The sequence below is a fragment of the Phacochoerus africanus genome, chromosome 6 (genome assembly GCF_016906955.1).
Source record: "Phacochoerus africanus isolate WHEZ1 chromosome 6, ROS_Pafr_v1, whole genome shotgun sequence".
Lineage (NCBI taxonomy): Eukaryota > Metazoa > Chordata > Mammalia > Artiodactyla > Suidae > Phacochoerus > Phacochoerus africanus.
The window spans coordinates 16,148,139-16,159,737 of record NC_062549.1 but is presented as its reverse complement, the minus strand read 5'-3'; positions in this window follow the sequence as shown (position 1 = coordinate 16,159,737).

The following is an 11,599-nucleotide window of genomic DNA, read 5'->3' as shown; positions in this document are numbered from 1 at the left end:
CTTTCCTTAAAAAATACACATGCAGGGAGTTCCCGTCGTGGCGCAGTGGTTAACGAATCCAACTAGGAACCATGAGGTTGCGGGTTCGGTCCCTGCCCTTGCTCAGTGGGTTAACGATCCGGCGTTGCCGTGAGCTGTGGTGTAGGTTGCAGACGAGGCTCGGATCCCGCGTTGCTGTGGCTCTGGTGTAGGCTGGTGGCTAGAGCTCTGATTAGACCCCTAGCCTGGGAACCTCCATATGCCGCGGGAGCGGCCCAAGAAATAGCAACAACAACAACAAAAAGACAAGAGACAAAAAACAAAAACAAAAACAACACATGCAGGAGTTCCCGTAGTGGCGCAGTGGTTAATGAATCCAACTAGGAAACATGAGGTTGAGGGTTTGATCCCTGGCCTTGCTCAGTGGGTTAAGGATCTGGCGTAGCCGTGAGCTGTGGTGTGGGTTGCAGACGCAGCTTGGATCCCACTGTGCTGTGGTTCTGGTGTAGGCTGGTGGCTACGGCTCCGATTAGACCCCTAGCCTGGGAACCTCCATATGCCACGGGAGCAGCTCAAGAAAAGGAAAAAAGACAAAAAATAAAAAATAAAAAATACACATGCACCCGCATGTTCAATGCAGAACTATGCACAATAGCCAAACATGGAAACAACCCAAATGTCCATCAACAGATGATTGGATTAGGAAGAGGTGGTATATATACACAGTGGAATACTACTCAGCCATAAAAAGAACACAATAATGCCATTTGCAGCAACATGGATGGAACTAGAGACTCTCATACTGAGTGAGGTAGGTCAGAAAGAGAAAGACAAATACCATATGATATCACTTATAACTGGAATCTAATATACAGCACAAATGAACCTTTCCACAGAAAAGAAAATCATGGACTTGGAGAATAGACTTGCGGTTGCCAGGGGGAGAGGGAGGGAGTGGGGAGGTTGGGGAGCTTGGGGTTAATAGATGCAAACTCTTGCCTTTGGAATGGATTAGCAAAGAGATCCTGCTGTGTAGCACTGGGAACTATGTCTTAGTACACCATGCTGTACAGTAGGAAAAGTTGTATTGAGGAAATAACAATTAAAAAAAGAAAGAAAAAAATTTTTTAAGAAATAGCAAAAAAAACCCCAAAAAACAAATTCAGAAAAGCGATGTTCAGGTGCCACCACTGGGCAGGAAAAGAGGGGCCTGTTTTAGGGAAATCCAATAAATTCTGCTTTTGCATATTTTTATTACCATGTGCTCATTATAAATTATATGCTTACATACTGTATCAGTCGGCTATTACTGTACTAGTGCTGCTTAACAAATCACCCAAAACTTAACGGCTTAAACAATGTGAGTTTTTAAAAAATAACTTTATTGAACTATAATTCACCTACCATACAATTTACATGTTTAAAGCACAGTTCAGTAGTTTTTTGGTATATTACATTATTATTTTTAAAAATTGTGGTAAGGGATATGCATAAATGCAACACTGACCATTTAAACCACTTTAAGTGTCCAAATCAGTGGCATAAAGTACATTCACCATGTTGTACCACTATCATAACTATGTGTTTTCAAAACATTTTCATCCCCCACCCCAAGCAGAAATTCTGTACCCAGGAAGTAATAACGCCCCCTCCCCTGGTAGCTTCTGATCTGCTTTCCATCTATGAGCTTACCTTTTCTATCTATGTGAGATCATCCTTTTGAGTCTGGCTTACCTGACTTAGCATAGTGTTGTCCAGGTAAGCATGTATTGCTCTCGCTCACAGGTATGTGGTCAGCTGGCCTGGCTCCAGGCTGTGGTTGGGTTCAGCTCTGCTCATCACATCTTTATGGGCTCCTGGGACCAGCCATTTCTTAAAATGTGCCTTCTTCTCACTGAGGGTCATAGAAGCTTGAGAGATCAAGCTATGCTAACCAAGGCAGCACATTTAAGGCCTCTGCTCAGGGTACTTCCGTCCAAATTCCACCGGCCAAACCAAATCACCTGCCCAAGCTCTACCTCCATGGGCCAGGAAAATATACTTGGCCTACAGGGGAGAAGCTGCAAAGCCAGGGCACGTGGGGCGTGGTGAAGAATTGAGAACAATAACCCAATCTGTATACATACAGACTTCTGCGTGTAAATAAATCCTCCGCATCCCACCCTCAGGCCAGTCCTGCTACCTCTGTCCAGAGGGAAGCACAGGTACCAGGGTTCTGTTGTCCTGTGGCTTACTGCTTCCACTTAACAATAAGTTAGGTGCTCTTTCCCTGCCAATACGTATAGGTTTCTTCTGTAATTGCAGTGGGCTGTCTCAGAATTGGAGACGAGGATGCAGACATGCCCAGAGGGGGAAGACCAAAGGAAAACACAGCAAGAAGGCAGCCATCTGCAAGCCAAGGAGAGAGGCCTTGGAAGAAACCAGCCCTGCCAACGCCTTGCTCTCTGCCTTCCAGCCTTCAGAACTGTGAGAGAACCAATATCCATGGTGTAAGCCCCTCCAGTCTGTGGTACTTTGTTCGAAGAGCCCACTGCTCTAGGTCTTCCAATTCTAGAACATCTAATTCTTCCCAATAAGTAACAAATACTGTAGTGAACATTCCTGTGCAAGGGAGGTCTGAAGAACCTGTAGGCAGCGGATTCAGGGGGGGTTTGCTGTTTCACCCCCCAGGGGGCACATGAGGAACCTTCCATTGACCCAAGGCTCTGGGGTTGGGCTGTGCCGGGGCAGTCACAGGGGCTTAAGAGCTTTTCTTCGCAGCCCAACCTCTCCCTGCACTTCCACCCCACCCACGGGTCACGTCTCCTTCTGCTGGGCAGGGGTCATGACCATGGGCGGTGTCCAACCTGACCACAGCCACAGACTTTGCATGGTCCTCTGCGTGACTGGTCCAGTGGGAGGGGAGTTGGGGAGAGCAGGTTCCAGAATCCATGCTCACGCTCTCATCTCCTTTCCAGTTCTCTCTGCTTACACATGCAAATAAATAAAAGATTAAATATATAGAGGGGCTGGGGGAGGGCTTGGTCTTACCTTAGTTATCGCGGAAGGAAAAAGGCCGGGGAGAAGGTATAGCTGAAACTTGGCCTCTGTACAACACCCGCACCAGTTAAGGCTCAGACACAGGGTTTTGGGTGAAGAAAGGACAGCTTTATTGCTCTGCCAGGTAAAGGAGGCCACCGCAGGCTAGTGCCTCAAAACTCTCTCCTGTCCTGAGACGGGACTGCAAGGGGTTTTGTAGGGTTCGCTCAGAAGATGGGGTTATTTGATTAGGTGTCTATACTATGCTTCATCCACAGATCATTTCAGATGGTGTCAGTCCCTCCAGTGTGGTTTCTGCTTGTCTGCGGGGTTATCATTCCTTGACCTTTTCATTGGAAAGAAGATTGCTTACAGGGAAGGGTGTTAGGGGGTGTTCCGATTACAAAAGAAAACACTAGACCTCTAACTAGAAAGTAACACTTAATAATGTTAGTGGGCCAAGGCAGGGTATAACATAATGGAGACTGTTTTAACCAGTTTTATTTTTTAGCTGTAACAAAATTTCATAATCATTAACCCTTGAGTCAGTTTTTGAGACTGAGGGGAGGCGAAAGGAAAGGCCAGGCTTTTACGTCAAAACACAGAGCCTTAGGGGCTTGTACACGGTTTCAGAGGGACCAGGTTGGGGTGTAGGTTCTCCAGAGGTGCTTTGGGAGGAGGCAGAGGTCCCCAGGCCCGGACTCGGTCATGTGGCAGGGCCTGGCTGCGGGCCCATGTGTCTTAGCTGGTTCTTCTGGCTGTAACAAGCCAGAAGCCAGGGCGCAGCCGGCTGGGCAAGTCCAGGGAGGCTGCGTGTAGGGGGAGGAGGGGGTTTTCCTCAGCACCTCTCAGTCATCTGTCAGGGCAGCACAAGGCCATGGTCCCCCCAGCTCCGTCTCTGACTGGACGAGTGGCCGGCGCCCTGTGAGTCAGCCTGCTGCTGGAATCTTCTGAGAGTCATTGCTCTGAGCTGAGCTGACAGAGCACTAGAAGAAGGAAGGCCTCGCCCTTGCCACCCGGATGCTCCTGAGGGGCTTGGCTCTCCTCCACACTGTGGCCAGAGGCAGCCACGCAAAATGCTAAGCTGGCCTGTCTCCATCCTGCCTAACAGCTTCTGTAGCTCCCACATCCATGAAGTAAAGGCCAAAGTCCTCCTGTGCTCCATCCCTGACCCCAGGCCTGACCCCCAGCTCAAGACGGCTCACCATCACCCCCAGCACACACCCATGCTCTGAGGCACCCCTCCCTCTCACCTCCTCCAGCAAATTCCTCCGTGACCTCAGAGAGGCCTCCTGACCCCGGGCAGGGTCAGCCTCCCCGCTCTGTATTCTTGTGGCTCTTGCTCCCCTGACCTTAACACGTAGCCCAGTCCAACGTCACGACTTCTCATTTGCCGTCTTTCCCACTAGACTGTAGGTACAGTGGCAGCAGGGTCATGCTGAGCCCAGGGTGGGCCCTTGAGCATTTGATGCTGATAGAAGAGGCCTCTTGGAGTTCCCGTCATGGCTCAGTGGTTAACGAATCCGACTAGGAACCATGAGGTTTTTGGGTTCAATCCCTGGCCTCGCTCAGTGGGTTAAGGATCTGGTGTTGCCGTGAGCTGTGGTGTAGGTTGCAGACATGGCTCGGATCCTGCGTTGCTGTGGCTCTGGTGTAGACCAGTGGCTACAGCTCCGATTTGACCCCTAGCCTGGGAACCGCCATATGCCGTGGGAGTGGCCCAAGAAAATGGCAAAAATACCAAAAAAAAAAAAAAAAGCTTCTCACGTTCTGCTGCATTTGCTTGTCTTTCCTGGGGTCAGATGCTGCAGGGGGTTCATTTCTACCTCTCCAAATTTTAGTCTGAACAAGACCTAGTTCTTAGTTCCAAAGATGTGCAGGCTCTGATTCCAGTAACCAAGCAGGCCTTTCCATGTACTGGTCAGAAACACATTCAGGTCCGTCTCCCATGCCCCACACACGGGGTGCGGAGGCTAGTGAGGTTGACAGCACTCACCTCTCAGGGCCCTCCCCCTCCGCCCCCTCTGACAGGTGACACAGAGGGTGGTAGGTGTGGTCCCAGCAGTCCTAAGGCCCCAAGGAGCTGGGCCTGTCCCTTCCAGGTTCAGACCTGGAACAGGGCAGTGGTTTTGCCCACAGTTCCAACAGGTGTAACGCCATTGGCAGAGCCCACGGTGTATGTCCTGGCATCCCAAGCCGTGCTGGGAGCAGAGCTATAGGGCCACCTTCATCTCAGAGCTAATGGGTGTCATGGGTCCCCCCTGAAGTAGCAGGCAGCCAGGGGCTGGGCAGCTTATGTCTTAATCCTTTCAAATCGTATCACTAAGATCTATTCCTGCACCTGGATTTCAAACAGAGTGTTTGTGCCTGAAATTGCACAACTATATTACAGCAAAGTTGTATCATCTGGTGCATAGTTTAAAGCTTAGAGACAATTTAGGTGACAGTCTAATGGCCAAAGGGAGAAAGTCTGATTTAAAAGAGGCATTTCCTGGGAGGTTGGGGCCTCTTCCAGCACCTGGCACATATATGCATAGGGGGCACTTGGTTTAGAGTTTGAGGAATGAATGAATGATGTAATGTTTGACACAGAGACCCTGAGTCTGTGGGTCTTACTCTTTCCAGAAATCTGTCCGCAACTGTCCCACACAGACACACACTCACCACGGAGGAAGTCTTTGTTCACTGAGGGGAAGCAGGGAGTTGGCCACAGCAAGCTGATGCATCCTTCAGTCTTTATAAGTCACTAGAGCCCAAGAGGGGTGCAAGTAGGAATCTTCTAGAACGTTGTTTTTCTCTGTAAAAAAGAGGCAATAGGCAAGTATTGGAGGGGGCAGGTGTACCTGTAGAGGGAATACAACCCACTTGGTCCACTGGAGTGGCTGAGGGCTGAGGCTGGTGTTTCTGCTCCCCCTTGGGGTAGGGGTTCCTGGAAGGTGACCAAATATTTCACGCAATGGGTATTTACCAAGTGCTGCCATGGGATAGCCACTGGGTTCAAAGTGAACAGGCAGGGAGTTCCAGTCGTGGCTCAGTGGTTAACAAATCCGACTAGGAACCATGAGGTTGCGGGTTCAATCTCTGGCCTTGCTCAATGGGTTAAGGATCCAGCGTTGCCGTGAGCTGTGGTGTAGGTTGCAGACACGGCTCGGATCCTGCATTGCTGTGGCTCTGGCGTAGGCCGGTGGCTAGAGCTCTGATTAGACCCCTAGCCTGGGAACCGCCATATGCCGTGGAAGTGGCTCAAGAAAAGGCAAAAAGACAAAAACAACAACAACAAAGTGAACGGGCAGAATTGGGTTCTCCTCTTTAAGAGACACTAAGTAGGTAAACAAATATAGAAAGAAGTCAACTCCATATTATGGTCAGTGCCAGGAAGGAGGCAATAAGAGTTAAGCTGAGACCCAAAGGTTGAGTTCTTTGAGTTCCCATCGTGGCTCAGTGGTTAATGAATCCAACTAGGAATCATGGGGTTGTGGGTTCGGTCCCTGGCCTTGCTCAGTGGGTTGGGAATCTGGCATTGCCATGAGCTGTGGTATAGGTCTCAGACTCAGCTCAGATCCTGTGTTGCTGTGGCTGTGGTGTAGGACGGCACCTACAGCTCCGACTGGACCCCTAGCCTGGGAACCTCCATATGCCTCGGGTGGGGCCCTAGAAAAGACAGACAAAGGTTGAGTCCTTCATTGCAGACAACAGAATCCTCTCTAGCTGTTTAAGCAAAAGGGCATTTGTTGCAGAGTCTTAGTTCACTACAGAACTTCCAGGAGGCTTAGGGAACACACTTGGAGCCACAGAAAACAGCCCAGCCAGGAAGATGCCCAGCCCCCCATGGTCTGTGCCTGTGGAAGCCTTCCTGCTGCCACCTCTCTCCATGTCCAACACCTTGGACTAACAGCAGCATTCCTGTCTGCTTACGATGCTGCTGCCAGGAGTTCCTGTTGTGGCTCAGCAGTGAATGAACCCGACTAGGATCCATGAGGATGCAGGTTCGATCCCTGGCCTTGCTCAGTGGGTTAAGGATCCAGCATTGTTGTGAGCTGTGGTGCAGGTTGCAGCTGCGGCTCGGATCTGGCATTGCTGTGGCTGTGGTGTAGGCTGACAGCTGCAGCTCCAGTTCGACCCCCAGCCTGGGAACTTCCATATACCATGAATATTACCCTAAAAAGGCAAAAACCAAGCAAAAACAAAAACAAAAACAAAACCTGCTGTTGCCGAAGAAGTTTCCAGGTCCTGTGAGGGTGCTCCTGCTGTCAGAGCCTGGGTCCCATGCAGAACTCTGGCTTTTGGGAGGCGTGGGAAAGGGCGTTTTGAACTTCTTAAATAGGGGAAAGCACAAAAGAGAGAGGTTGTAGTGGGTTCTGCAGGATCTAATCTACGCTCTTGACACAAGACACAATAAAATGCTAACAATTCCCATGACTAGCGGAGTGGGTATGGAAGATTGATTTTTTTCTTTTAATGCATTTTATTTATTTTTGCTTGTTTTTTCCAGTAGATTAGGATGAACACGTCGTACGCATAAAACAAAGGGCAAAAGCCAATAGAGTTATTTTCAGAAGAAAGGAGACAGAGGAAGAGTTTCCCAGCCCAGCTTGGAGGAAAGGTCCTGATTCCGCCCACCAGCCTGATGGCTCCCTCGGGCAGGTTCTGACCATGTGGCAACCTGCAGCATTGCCACTTTCTGATGAGAACAAAATACACGCCCACGAACAAAATACACATGCATGTGCAAACAAAATACAGATCATATAATTTCAGTGATTCTATATACAAGTTAAGAGCTCTTGGGAGTTCCCACTGTGATGCAGTACTTTAAGGATCTGGCCTTGTTATAGCTGTGGCCCAGTTGCAGCTGCTGCTCGGATTCCACTCCTGGCCTGGGAGCTTCCATATGCTGTAGGAGTGGCTGAAGGGGGTGTGTGGGGGGGAAGTTCTCTTATTTGCATTTAAAATGGCATTGCACAATATAAAAATGAATAGTAAAGTTCATGCTAATTATTTTATTTTTCATTTTTGACCACTCCTGTGGCATGCAAAAGTTTGCAGGCCAGAAATCGAACCCATGCCACAGCATGGATCTGAGCCACAGCAGTGACCAGATCCTTAGCCCACTGTGCCACAAGAGAACTCCCATGGTAATAATTTTAATTTTTAATTTTTCTTAAAACATTAAATAGCCAATAATAAATACCACGAGAAAATGAAAGACTACAGAAGAAAGGAAAATCTATTTTAATACCATTAATGATACTTTTCCCTTTTGCTTTAAACAAGGGGCCTCCTTGTTTTCATTTTGCATTGGGTCTCATGAACTATGTAGCTGTTACCAGCAGTGGATATTATCATTTTGTAAAGTCTATGCACCAACGAAGATGTGGAGCTAACGGAAGTCTCCTGCATGAGTCGTGGGCACGTAAAATGGTACAGGATCTTAGAAAACAGTTTGACAGTTTCTTATAAGTTACCTATACACCTACCATAGACCCAGCAATCCCACAGCTATACTCCCAGGTATTCATCTAAGTGAAATAAAGACTTATGTTCATATGAAAAACTCTATAGAGTATTTACAGCGACTTTATTCATAAAAGCCCCAAACTGGAAGTAACTAAATGTTTTTCAACAAAGAAAGGGATAAACAAAGTATGTTATATCCACGCAAGAAAACACTACTCAGCCAAAAAAAGGACTTAAGCAGGGGCACAATATGAAGGTATCTCAAGTATACTTTGCTAAGAGAAAGAAGCCAGACTCAAAAGGCTCACACTATATGATCCCATTTATAGGACATTCTGGAATAGGCAAAACTTTTGGGAACGATAACTGATCAGTAGTTCCCAGGGGTTGGGGGTGGGGGAAGTAGTTAACTACAGAAGGAAATGGGGACTTTTTGGCAGTGATGGAAATATCCTACATCTTGATTGTGCTGGCGGTTATGCTATGGAACCAAATTTGGGTCCCCTCATCCATGTGCAGTGAAGCCAATCTACTGACACCAGGGTGTGGGGAAGGAAAGTACAGAATGCCCAGCCAGGAGTCCAGGCAGCTAGTGCCTTTAAGACCCAAGCTCCCCAGTGGCTTCCAGGTAAAGGTTTTAAAGACAGGGGGAGGGAGGTGGGGGGCAGGGTGGGTGATCCGCTCGGACCTTCTTCTGATTGGTTGGTGGTGAGGTCATCAGGAGTCAACATCAACCTTCTGGTTCCAACTGGTCTGGGGGCTACATGCTTGTGGGCAGCAAACAGTTAACTTCTTCCACCTAATGGGGGTTTCAGTCTGCAAAGTAGATCAAAGGATATGGCTCAGAATATGACCTATAGCCCTTGAGGACGAGGTAGAGGTCCTTGACTTTGTTAAATGGCTAAACTATTATTTTTGTCTTGACTGTTTTGCTTTGCTTTTGCATTTTCTCACTTCTTTGATAAAATTTATTCTTTGGAACTTGGGGAAGACCTAGGAGGCTAAAGTTTTTCTACAAACAAGAGGCAGGTGGAGGACACAGGGGTCTGTCCCAGGAAGACCCCATAGGGGCCTATGCAGTTACAGTTATACAACTGTATACATTCCTCGAGACTCAAATCTACACAGTAACCAGGGCAAATTTTAACTGTATCTAAGTTCTACCTTAATTTTGTAAAAAGCTTCTGCAGATTTACTAGCCAAAAAAAATGTGAGCTCCTGAGGTTTTCATGTACGACAGAAATCTTGAACTATGGACCAGGAATTCAAAAGCAGGAAACTTGAGGGAGCAAAGGGATTTTGCAGTCATTGGCCCCTGGGAATGAAGCTTTAATGGGGCCAAGGAATGGACCTGCTGGGTGGCTGCTCCCATGAAAAGCAGTTGTAGGACTGGGTGGCGGATGGGGCATAGGGTACCTGGCTGGACCCCCTGTCCAGTTTCCCCTCTCACTCTATTGTTATCTTCGCCTGCCAGCAAGAGCAGCAGCTGCGTGAGCTCCTTGCCTGCCTGCACGGAGCTGATTATATGCAGAATGGATTGATTGGTGTTGACAGGGAGCTATTTACCCGTCTAATTAATTATGCCAACTAATTTTCAACTTAATTGCACGTCTTAGGTCACTGGGTAATGAGACTATACAATCTTCATGTTGCTGCAGGCCTTGATGGGGATGCGGCAGGGAGAAGGTGGCAGCTGCTCCTTGAGGTCAAAGAGGCACGCAGGTTCCTGGGCCCACATCCCTGCTCTCAGGCCAGCCACCCCGCAGACACACTCTGGAATCCTAGCTGGGTACCTTCTGCCTGTGTCAGCTGGCCTCTGCCCCAGGAACTCTGAGCTGTTTATTCACCTAACAAACACTGATTGCCTACTACGTGCCAGCACCAAAGTGGGATAGGCGTTGGGGGTGCCAAGAAGCTAAATCATGCCTTGTCTGTCCCCCCACCCCCCACCATAAATTGCTGACAATCTAAAGCAGGAGGTTTTTCCCTTAAACTAGCAATTGCAGAGCCTGGGTGCAGAGAAGAACTGTGGAGACGAACCCAATCCGGGCTCTGCTTTGGGCCCTTAAGGGACTGACTTAACCTCCCCGTGTCTCAGTTTTATAAAACATTCCAGCGCTATGACCAGATGCAGTGTATCATACAAAACCAACAATATTCTAGGAGTTCCCGTCATGGCTCAGTGGTTAAGGAATCCGATTAGCCTCCTTGAGGATGCAGGTTCGATCCCTGGCCTCACTCAGTGAGTTAAGGATCCGGTGTTGCTCTGAGCTGTGGTGTCGGTCGCAGATGAGGCCCGGATCCTTGGTGTGGCTGGCAGCTGCAGCTCCAATTCAACCCCTGGCCTGGGAACCTCCCCATGCCAAGAACGTGCCCCTAAAAAGCAAAAAAAAAGAAAAAAAAACAAAAAAAAAAACAAAAAACCTCTAGAAAATGGGTTGGTGCTGTCTCAGGCTGAAGAGTGGAGCAGAAACTGGGCAAGATGGGGTCACTTATCACACAGGCCTCCTCCCTGAGATCTCACAGCCTTTGAGGTTCATCCCATAAAAGAGGGAGAAGGCGCTGTGGTTACCAGGGCGGCTCTGGGACTAGACCACCCATCTGTGGCTCCTGGCACTGCTGCTTCCCGGCCAGGTGACCTTGGTAGTCAGGTCACCTCTATGCTTTAATTTCCTTTATCCACGAGACAAATGGTCATCACCCTTCCTCAGAGGGCTGCTCGGAGGAGTGAAGGAGTTAACACATGCAGAGCATGTAAAGCAGCAGCTGGCAGTTAAGCCGTGTTCCCAAAGTGGGAGCTGTGATTATATGGACAGAAACGTGAAGTTCAGGGAGGTCCTCTAAGGTGCCTACCCAAGGTCACCTGTTATCATAGGCACAGTCTGAACCCAGTTGTGCCCAATGCCAAAGGGAACTTTTCGCCATTGCATCACTCAAGGAATTAAAGGCAGTGGGGCGATGAGACAGTGCCGCCCTCGCTAGTACAAGGCTGATGGAGGCACGTTCTAGAAGCACCGTGCAGGCTCAGAGGAGGAGCAATTCCAGCTGTTGGGAATTGTTAGGAAAGCATCCCTCCCGCAGATGGGCAGGAGGAGAGACCTGGAATGCTGAGGAGGATGTGACTAAATTGTGATGGTGGAAGCAA